Raw genomic sequence first — 12,285 nt, forward strand, 5'->3', positions numbered from 1 at the left:
GATTAATTTCAGCGTTATATGTTATCAGCGTGTCCTTTTTTGGTGAGGCATCATAACGTAGCTTCTAGTAATGAATATTATGAATCACAAATGAAGTTTTGATAAATTTACAGTAGGACATTTATAAAATATCTTCATGGAACATTATCTTTAATTAATATCCTAATGATTTTTTGGCATAAAAGAAAAATCTTTCATTTTGACCCATACAATGTAATGTTGGTTATTGCTGCTAATATAGGCTATGTGCTCCACGACTGCTTTTGTGCTCTAGAGTTATATGTGCTCACATATGTTATTATGGTATATTATTCTTTCTTTTATCTGCATTTTACCTCTGCTCTAGCTTGTTTCCTTCTAATAGAACTGGAAATGCAAACTAATTGTCGGATTTGTGTCAAATTGCTTGTTTTGTTACTTAGAGCCTTCAGTTCTGATGGCCTGTTGCCTGTTGGGGTTGGTATGATTTTTTATGTTTTTGTAAGTCTCTTATGCACAAGTTGGTGGAAAGTAACGAATTACATTTACTCCCGTTACTGTAATTGAGTAGCTTTTTTGTGTAGCTTTTTAAAGTAATTTTTAAAATATGTAATTTTACTTTTACTTAAGTATATTTTGTTTGAAGCATTGTACTTCGCAACATTTTAAAACACATTAATTACTGAGTAAAACAAATAAAAACAATAATAATAATAATTCGCTCCCTGGAAACTACGTCAGTAAATAATGGGCAGGAGAACAAACTGGCGCTAAAATCACAAGAAAGATGCAGACGGACAAAAAGGCGTTAGTGGTGCAGACACCGCTGAAAACGAAACCCAGTCATATTCTGAAGTTGAACTCGAAGGAAATGAAGTGAACCCCTGGCCATATTTATGCTCTATGCAGTGTAAGCTGTGCTTACCTAGAGAGACCAAACTAGCAGCTTATAAAATCTCGACATCGACCCTTCGCAAGCATGTAGAGGTAAGCTGAATAATTGCAACGTTGCATTGGTGGTTAAAAAGAAGCTTTGACATTTTAGCAAGAGGTTTTGCACAAATTAGCCAAAAAGACTGGTGCGGAGTGTGCGATATCGTCTGCTATAATATCATTGTTGTTTTAACAATGTGCGCGCGCATTTACAGTGCGTTCTTTCACTGTGTGATTCAGTCTGTTAAAATGCATTAAAACTGATCACAAAATTGAAGATATAGGGGCAGAAAATTTACATATATAATTTTCATATAGTAAATCAAAATCAAACAAAGAATGCCGTCTTTTCCTCCAAAAATCATCATGATTATATATATATATATATATATATATATATATATATATATATATATATATATATATATATATATATATATTACAACAGGTCAATTAAGTTAACTAAGAGTAACTAACAAGTTAATTAAGAGACTTGCGTTTTAGATACCATATTGCCTGTTTTTGCTCTATTTTTACAACAAAAAATAATTCCAAACATAGGGTGTGTGTTCACTGCTCTGTGTGTGTATGCATTTCGGATGGGTTAAATGCAGAGCACAAATTCTGAGTATGGGTCACCATACTTGGCTGAATGTCACTTCACTTTAAATGATTAAATTAGCTGGATCAGGTTTGTTTAATTAGGGTTATATCTAAACTGTGCAGGACTGTGGCCCTCCAGGAACTGAGTCTGACACCCTTGGTCCCATTTTTGCCTCCCCATCACTGTTAAAATGTAACTAAGTAATTTTTACTCTGAGTAAATTTTAAACAAGCTACTTTTTACTTTTACTTGAGTAGATTTTTAGACTGGTACTTTTACTTGTACTTAAGTACAATTTCATTCATGTAATGGTACTTTTACTTGAGTAGAATATTTTTGTACTCTTTCCACCTCTGTGCACAACACAGCTTGATGTATGAAATTAAATCGTTAAAGCTGAATTTTCAGCATCATTACTCCAGTCTTCAGTGTCACATGATCCTTCAGAAATCATTCTAATATGCTGATTTGCTGCTCAAGAAACATTTCTGATTATTATCAATGTCAAAAACAGCCATGCTGCTTCATTTTTAGGATTCTTTGATGAATAAACAATTATTTAATAAGTATAGCATTTATTTAACGTATTAACTTTTGATAAGTGATAAGACATGGATAATAATCAGAAATATTTATTGAACAGCAAATCATTATATAATTAGAATGATTCTGAAGGATCATGTGACACAAAAGAGTGGTGTAATTAAAATTCAGCTTAGATCACAGAAATTAATTACATTTTACAATATATTCAAATAGAAAACTGGTGTTAAACTGTAATACTATTTTACAGTATTATTGTTTTTTTCTTCATTTTGATCAAATAAATTCAGCCTTGGTGAGCAGAAGAGACTTTTTTCAAAGATGTAAAATATCTTACTGACTCCATATTTTTTAACTGTAAATTACAGCTATGGTGTACCCACTTAAATTATACTTTGGCATGTGCAGTCCATTCTTAATAATGAGGATAAATAATACATTTACAACTATAAATAATACATTTAAGGGATAACACGAACACTTAATCAAAACATTGATTTTTGAGAGCATTAGTGGCAGTGTGCCGATTTTTGCACAAACGAGGGCAGCAGCAGCTATGGTGCTTGGTCTTTAATGAGGTCACAAAATTCTGGACTATTGATAATACCAAGGATTTATCAAAGTCCACTAAAGGAGCTAGAGCTATTTGCTATTTTACTTCGAAATGGCCTTCTTTATCATGTTTGGGGCTCAAACACAATCTTTTATTTTTAAATTAGATTAAAATACCTATTTTTAGCCAAGTATTCACACAACACATCTGATAACCTTACACTCCAGTTATACGCAATGAAATAAATAATCTTTTGTCTGAAATAATATGAACAGCTATGCTAAACTTTCTCCTTTTGATTTCTTGTTTCTATCTCAGGATGTCCATCTCAACATTACTAGAGATTACACCAGCTCCAGTTTGGATCCAGCCTCACTTGTGAAGACTTCTTATGATGCCAATGATCACAAAGACTTCAGATGACGGCAACTGTAAATGGCCATACAAAACTGCCTAATATTATCCATTTGTTGCATATAGTGGTCATATGGGAGTATATATGGAGTTATGTGTACCTATATGTCCCCTTCTATTTGTGAGCAGCACTCTGCAGGATGATGCAAAATGACTTGTTTTGACAAAATTACAAAAATAAACTTTTTGCAGCATAAAAATGAAAAATGCTGTCTTTAAAATAAACTTGGTATCAGAGAAAGAATAAACATTGTTCTTTTACATATTTTACAAACATTGCAACAACACAAAATGGATTGAAAATTCTTGAATGTACACTTTAATAATGTTGAAGGATTGTGTTTAACTGAGCACATGACTAAAGACTGGTTTAGTAAGATTTTATCAGAAAATATATTTATCATACAATTTAACTGCTTAATTATTGTTTGCCTGGTTTTTGTTTTATGAAACTTGTATTATTGTACCTCAGTTTTTGCCATGAAGATAGCCTTTGGTTGGGGACTTTCACAAAATGAAGATTAACAAAAAGATGTGTAAAAATTGCTTGTTTCATTAAGTACGTCTTTTTGTTGAAAAATCTTATTCAGGTCAGTACTAAATTAAAAATAACATGCATTTTGCATGATCCCTCTTATTTTGTTAAAATAATTAACATTTTGCAGATTCTGCAGGGGTGCATGTAAACTTGAATGTAAGTCTAAATCTGAAAATTGATATATAAATGTTTTTTTATTTTTCTTCTCACTGATATTGAAAAAAAGTTAGCCTTTTACGCAGCTTTCTACCTTTTATAGTAAAAAAATAAAATAAAATATATATATATATATATATATATATATATATATATATATATATATATATATATATATATATATATATACATTTGAAGGTTTATGCAAAATAAAAAGGGTTTACGGACTGAAAAATACAAAATATTATTTTATGCCATTTTTATGTATTTTCACATTTTAAAGTCAATAAATGTTGTTTTTGTGTAAAACAAAAAACAAAAAAAACTTCCTTTTACACTACACTTAATTAACAATATTCAAATATATTTGCTGTTTAAACAGCATTATATTACTCTGATTGCACTTAAAGTAATGTGATTTTTACTGTACATTTTTTTACAGTCAATTACGTATTAAAATTTACAGTCAGCATACTGTGGAATATATTACTGCCAACTGCTGCCATCAAGTTACTGGAAATTTCACAGTAATCTTTTTACAGTGCACCATTTCTATTTGAATATGTCATTAACTAACTACACTGTTAAAAATTTATTGTAATTTATTGTAAACTAATTGCCGTGAATTTACAGCAAGTAATATACAGGTAATATATTGTTTTTTTAATACAATAGAGTCCTGTATTTTTACAGCAGTGCTACTGTGATTAAAGTAGCATTATTACAGTAAAATGCTGTAATTTATTTTAATTTACTGTATATTTACTGCAACTCAGTTGCCAGGAATTTCCTGTAATTTTACAGGAGACAATTACAATATTGTAATTCAAAATATATAGTAATTTCTAAATATAATAAAATACTGCAATTTTCCATCTTCCAAAATTAAAACCAAAACAATGGCAACTTTTTATTATTTTTTTTTTATTAACACACTATGCAACATCACATATTACAAACTTATTTTATCTTTTTTTCTTCATACAAACAAAATTACAATTTCACTGAAGAATCTAGCTCACTTCCAGACGTCCAGACAGTCTATCATCAGGGGGAAGATGGTAATAAATAACAAAAGGTCCCAACCAGTCTTGAACTGGGGAAGCTGTGGGGTGTGGGTGGGCATCAATACTAGCCCATCAACTCAAAGCCCAGGAGTCTTCTTAATAAGGTGCAGACAGGTGCGTTGATCCCCCGTCTCTTCACTGCTTTGCTGACATCTTGGAATTGATTCCACAAAAAGCTCTGAAAAAAAGAGAGTGAAAACAAGTTTTCATATCAGGTAATGATAAATACTGTGTAAAAAAAAAACATAAGTAAACTTGCTTGTAGAAAAAAAATGACGTTGATGTAGTTATTTAGAACACATTTAATTAGATGTAGAACACATTTAACAACATAACATTTAGAATTACATTGGCTTTTACATTGTTTTTCTTAAATTTATAATGTCACTGTATGCACTGTAAATTGAATGTCGCTTTGGACAAAGGTGTCTGCAAAATGGGTCATATGACGTTGCTAAAAAGAACATTATTTTGTGTATTTGGTGTAATGAAATGTTTAAGCGGATTAAGGTTAAAAAAACACATTATTGTTTCTCCTCTACAGGTACTCCTCTCCTCGCCTTCTGAAACGTGTTGATTTTTACAAAGCTCATCGTTCTGAAAAGCGAAGTGTGCTCTGATTGACCAGCTATCCAATCTATCTATCATGTGACTGAAATGTAATGCCTCTTAACATACTGTGCCCTGTCCGGCCGAAGCAACGAGACAAACATTTAAATATAATGTTTATTTCATTATAATGTCAAAACCCATTATAAATGTGATATAAACATGATTTCTAGTCGTGTTCTCTTTTGGAAGGCCAAACAAAGTAGTTTCCCTTTTTAAAGAAACCGTGTTTAAGAGTGACGCTTCAATTCAAACGAACAAACACATGAGAGCAATTTCAAAAGCATAAAGAGCTGTCTGTTCTGCTCTCTTTAGCTCTCGATCGACCTGGATGTTTTAGGCAATATTAAAATCCTGACGGGGACGTGTCCCGTATGAACGGTGCATATGGCCACCCTGAACAGATCTTCTTCATTCACCAAGAGCTTGTAACACTCCAAAGAGAAAGGAAAAAGTAAAATCACATCTAATGACTTTAACCCCCAAAATTTACTTAATGAAAATTGTAATGTTAAACTGCTGTCTGTCAGACTTTTCTGTGTTTACATAAATGTCTTGGAGGGCAATACCAACTCTATATTAGACACTTAATAGCATTAGCTTTGTCTCCATCCAGCTTTTTAATGCACATTTTAACATTTTGAAAACAAACAAAATAATCCTGAATGGAAACGGTTCAAATTCACATAAAATATTCTAATGTGAATAAAACTTTTTATGTGGATTGACTTGCTAATAAATGCAACATAAATGCACATTTGTTGCAACTCTATCGGCTGTTTTAAGTTGCCCCTTAAGTTTTGATCCCACATCGTTTCATGAATACTCTCCTGTCCATTTCTAATTTACATAACAGATCTGATGGAAATGCTCTCCAGTTATAGGGTTTCTTTGCCAAATTTCTACGAATGCGCTTAAAAGGTGCAAAGGAATTGGATGGAAACCTGTCTTTTGACATCAATGCATAGAGTATATCATAGAGTCTATTTTCTTTATAAGTGTGCAAACAGTTTTAACATACCTTTAGTGCTTGAGGCCTCTTTAGGATACTGTTAGTCAGACACGTAGACAGCGAAGGTCGCTGCCCTCCATTCAGAAGGTTGTTGTGGGGCACCATCACAGTTGTCCCTTCCAAAGACATCATCCATTTGTCTGCACTTAGTGCCTCTCCTGAAATGCATACACAATATGATAACTAAAAGAGCACTAGAACCCTTCACTACACACGCATGAGTGGCAGTATTGGCAGAATTGGCAAAAGTACCAATTTTATCAGGTGGGAAACAAAGTTATGGTATGGTTTTTCCTAATTTAGACTAGGCATTTTAAGGATGCAATAGGATTATGTTGAATTACAGCCTTTCCTTTCTTCTTTGACATATAACCATATGACAATTATTTACAGGGCTTAAAGCAAGCAAACGTATGTTCCATCTAGCATTCAGTGTGCAGCTGATCCTGCGGACGGTCTACAGCTGTTCCCCCTCAGTCTTTTCCTTCTGCCTTGACCGTTCATGACCGTGGTACAGTTATGCCGCGTTTCCACCGACCCCCCCTCATTTCAATAAGACGAAATATGATATCAAACACCACTGCCTCCTTTCGTTCTCATTTTCATTCGTTAAACATATTAATAGCCGCAGAAATGAAGTTAAGGGAAATGTGTAACGTTAGGCCTTCATAATATAAAACAAAATATTATACCAAACAGTACCCTATTGTTTCCTTTTTTTCATTTTAACATATTAAAAGATTAACTGAATAAAGACCAAAGATTACCTGTTCGGTTCACCCAAAACGAATTATATTTTATGCTTTACCACTAAAGAGACATCACAGCCAGCGGCAAATGTCAGAAGGTCTAGCCGAGTTGGGAGTGCTCCCGACGGATTAATGATCACTGAGCTCCCGCTGATCGCGTGGAGTTGACCGTCTCCGACATCAGCGAAACACATTTTTTTATAGACGCAGTCTTTATAAATAAACCGCATATTTGAGTTTTAAACAACTACATTCTCGCCTGAAATAGTTAAAACACTATACCTTTCATGACACGATGACAGTAATATTTCAAAAATTATCAAAAGAAATGGCGGTTGAAATTACAATGCTGCATTGCCACTCCCGAAAGCTCAGTAACGTTACCTTTGAACAAGTACCTCGCGAGCAGGGCCTTTCTGAGGGGCATTTTTTTTTTACCCATAACTTTATTTAGATCATGGAAGCTGCGGTGGAAGCACACCGAGTTCCAGCTCAAAGTCCATAGTTTCTGGGTAAAGTTCTTGCGATGTAAATCTGGATAGAGTATGAAGACGCGATTTTAACTAACATCACCCAATTACACTGAATTATACCAAATGAAACAATCAGCACTCACTCAGATCACCAGTATTAATATATAAAGACTTATAAAACAAATTTTATGTTACATACCTGAGACATGTTCTTTCTTCCAAAAAAATGTTAAAATACTTCTGGTACCGTCCGTTGGCCGCGTAATTTCAAAATTCAAACAGCAGCGATCCCACAATGCTATGCGGTTGCTGTAAAAAAATGCTTCTACAGTGTAGTTACAATAATTTTACAGGACTGTCCGTTAATTTCCCATCATGCATTTGGATTTACAACAAAAACATGAATACAGTGCGTTGTTGTAAAATTTATTGTAAAAATTACATCAATTGCTAACAGTGTACATGATTTTTACTATCCTAGAACTCTACATTTCTGCCCTATTGACATCACCTTGACATAGTCACCACTGATGATATTGCAGGATCTGTTAGCAAATCATTTGCGCTGTAGTTGTGTTCTGGACTCAGCATGGAACTGTTAAATTGGAGAAATGGTGAGCTCCTGAAATGTTTAACAAGTAAGAACACTGAACACTAGTAAAAATTTCATGTCAAGAGCAGTAGTTATTGTCTTCCCAGCTCTGGGTTCTTCTCTGACAGCCAACTGTATTGGCATCACTTTCGGTAATAAGCTGGCGACCATCAGTAATGAGTTCTTTACACCCTAACCAGCCATTGGCCTCAGAGATCTGTTTTCATTCTCTCTTCTCACAAAGACTGATGTCCCTTTCAACTGTCCATTCACCTGTCCTCATAACCAAATGACCTCCCATATTTGACAAGACATTGTATGCTCCCCCCAACGAGTGGTTCCAGTTTGGTGGTTCGATCACAACAAAGTACTTTCTGCAACCTTCCTTCACTTCCATTCAATTTACTGTGACCGTCACTGCCTCCAAGAAACAGCTTAAGAAACTCCCTTTCCTCAAGCAATTCATGGCTTTACTTTGTATACAAAAATTCTAGGTAGGGTTCCAAGCTTCGAAGGTGCTGTTACATGAAGGGGTCCTTATGGGTCTTCTTGGATCAGAAAGCCAGAGGCCTGAGTGGGACATTCTGAGGATGCTCACTACATTGTGTAAAAATTGTTCCACAGGAGCATCACAAGTACCATAACTCAGCAAACATTTGATATTAAATGAAGCATTAATCATGCTTTATGTGACATTATTAATCATGTCACAATAGCCTATAAGCTGGAAATTGTTAGACCAAATTCTGCATAATTCTGTTAAATTTTCTTATTGAGAGCATTTAAAGTAGTGTTTACCTAACTTTTAACATAAAGCCCAATGCGAACTGCCTTTCTATAATAAGTAACTACATGTAAATGAGTAATCGTGTATATTCTGTAGTTGTACTCGACATTAAAGCTCTTAACGGCACACACTGACAGAAAATACATGAGCTAAATGTTAGTCATTATTTTTGTTTTCTTTGCATACAAAAAGTATTGTTGTCACTTCATAATGTTATGGTTGAACCACTGATGGCAGATGGACTATTCTGATGATGTCTTTCATACTTTTTGGGGCCTTGACAGTGGTATTTACTTGGCAGTCTATGGGACAGTGACAAACCTCCCAGTTGCATCTAAAATATCTGAAATTGTGTGCTGAAGACGAACGAAGCTTTTAGGGGTTTGGAACGACATTGGGGTAAGTAATTAATGGCAATTTTTTTATTTTGGGGTGGAGTAACCCTTTAAAGGGTTAGTTCATCCAAAAATGAAAATTATGTCATTAATAACTCACCCTTATGCTGTTCCAAACATGTAAGACCTCCTTTTATCTTCGGAACACAGTTTAAGATATTTTAGATTTAGTCCGAGAGCTCTCAGTCCCCCCATTGAAACTGTGTGTACGGTATACTGTCTATGTCCAGAAAGTTAAGAAAAACATCATCAAAGTAGTCCATGTGACATCAGAGGGTCAGTTAGAATTTTTTGAAGCATCAAAAATACATTTTGGTCCAAAAATGGCAAAAACGACGACTTTATTAAGCATTGTCTTCTCTTCCGTGTCTGTTGTGAGAGAGAGTTCAAATCAAAGCAGTCTGGATATCCGGTTCGCGAACGAATCATTAAGTTCACCAAACTGAAGATGAACTGAAGATGAACACCGAGCCGAGCCAGATAAAGAACAATAGACTGACTCGTTCACGAGTGAAGAACCGTTTCTGTCAGACGCGTCCGATTCGGGAACCGAGGAGCTGATGATACTGCATGCATGTGTGATTCAGCGTGAAGCAGACCGACACACAGAGCGTCTGAACTGAACTGATTCTTTTGATGATTGATTCTGAACTGATTCTGTGCTAGTGTTATGAGCTGGTAAACCGAAGGCTTGAATCAAGAGCAATCATCGCAAATGACGCGATTACGTCGAGCGCAAAAGAACCGGTGAACCGTTTTCTTCAACCGGTTTATTGAATCGAACTGTCCGAAAGAACTACTGGTGATCTGAAAACCGATGCAACCGGTTCTTCACTCGTGAACGAGTCAGTCTATTGTTCGTTATCTGGCTCAGTTCGGTGTTCATCTTCACAGCAGTTCAGTCAGTGTACTGTTTGAGTGCATGCATTAATCCGGGATATTGGTTTGTTTGAACTCAGAGGGAGTGTCAGCCACATTCGGACTAAATCTAAAATATCTTAAACTGTGTTCCGAAGATAAAAGGAGGTCTTACATGTTAGGAACAGCATAATTTTCATTTTTTGGATGAACTAACCCTTTAAGTAGGGGTAAATGCTTATTGTATTGTATAAATGGCATTTTGACATTTATTTTATTGAGCTAGTTTAATTCAATACTTAAATTTATCCTGATGATTCTGCTAGTTTTTATGTGCAGATGTTTTCTTGGAATCACAACACTCACTGGATACAAGACGGATACATAGAGGCAAAACAAGTGGAAAAGTCTCAGAAGAGGGACAACCCTCATGTGTGTGCTCATCTCAGAAAGTTGATGGACTTTCAGTATGTATTTATTAAATAGTCTTTTGCAGGAATATTCTTAATTTAATACAACATAAGCTCAAACAACATAATTTGTGGTTTAATGTTAATTCCAGCATGTTATTTTAATCCTTTTATTTAATTATTATTATTATTTATTTATTTTACCAAACATATACAAATTCTGTTGATTGACCTTCATTTTTATAGAAAGTTAATGTTCTACTCAGAATATGGCTTTTTTTTAACATGTATTTGTAGTTATTTTGTAATGCTATGTTATTTTTGTGTTAACATTTTAACTGTTAAAAAAACTGAAAACTGTATTTAACCAGTAAAAGCCTTGTCTTTCTGCCACTTTTAATAAATACTTATTTGCAACATAATTGACTTGATTTTTATTAATTTGTAAATGTATTAAGATAGTGCTCATGATAATGCATTTATATCAGTATTTTATTTACAGTTTACTATTCTTTACAGCATTTTCATTGTTAAATTATTACAACATCATATTTACAGGATTTTATTAGCAACTTTTGTTGCCAGGTAAATTCTGTACTTAAGGGAAATTACAAAATATTGCTGTAAAATAAACATCAAGTTTAATTCAATGTTACTGTAAAAATACTACAAAATACTGTATTTCACATACAGTAATGAACTGTAATTTGCTTTGCAGTAAAATACTGTAATCTATTTTACAGCACTTAACATAATATTTACAGGATTTTATTGCCAACTTTTTTGCCAGTACAATTCAGTAAATTTTACAGTAATTTTTTTATAGTGTTATGAATGAAATAGTATAAGTATGGATTACTGAGCAAACAAAGCAGTGCATTATAATGGTCAAACTTTATTTGATGCATTTGCTGCTTGACATTGAGGCAGTTATGACTGCTGTAAATGGGACCAATCTCTAAGCCTAAAAATAAGCAAGTATAGCCACACTACGCTTGCTTTTAACATGATTTTAGTGTGAAAATGGCATTTTCTGTGTACAGTTATATCCAGTGTTACAACTTTTAACAGAAGTTTTACAAGTTTTAACAGAAGTGCTGTTATTTATGATACATTGCACTATGGGTGCCCCAAGTCCGGCTCTTTGACCTTTTGTAATCTTTTTTCCTTGAGTGATATTGCTTAACTATTCTGTTATAATAGAACATAAGCTCAAACAACATAATTTGTGGTTTAATGTTAATTCCAGCATGTTATTTTAATCCTTTTATTTAATTATTATTATTATTATTTTTTTTTTACCAAACATATACAAAATCTGTTGAATTTTCATTTTTGTATTATAAATATTTTTTTTTTAAAATATAACTCAGGCAAATACATTTCTTGAATTTCTGATTTCAAGGTTTTGATGTGATGTCTGCTTTTTTACAGTCTATGGATTTCTGATCATGCATGATGCTTAAGTTATACCAATGCCAGACTACCTTGTTTGTTGTTAAGCTTAATGGAGGGTTAAGTTAGGCAGGCTGTACTGAGATGTTTTAATAGGTGCAGTGTCACCACTGAGGAATTCAAGGTCAGGTTGTGGTGGATGTGCACAGTTAGCACTT

The sequence above is a fragment of the Carassius gibelio genome, chromosome B2, assembly GCF_023724105.1.
Source record: "Carassius gibelio isolate Cgi1373 ecotype wild population from Czech Republic chromosome B2, carGib1.2-hapl.c, whole genome shotgun sequence".
Classification (NCBI taxonomy): Eukaryota; Metazoa; Chordata; class Actinopteri; order Cypriniformes; family Cyprinidae; genus Carassius; species Carassius gibelio.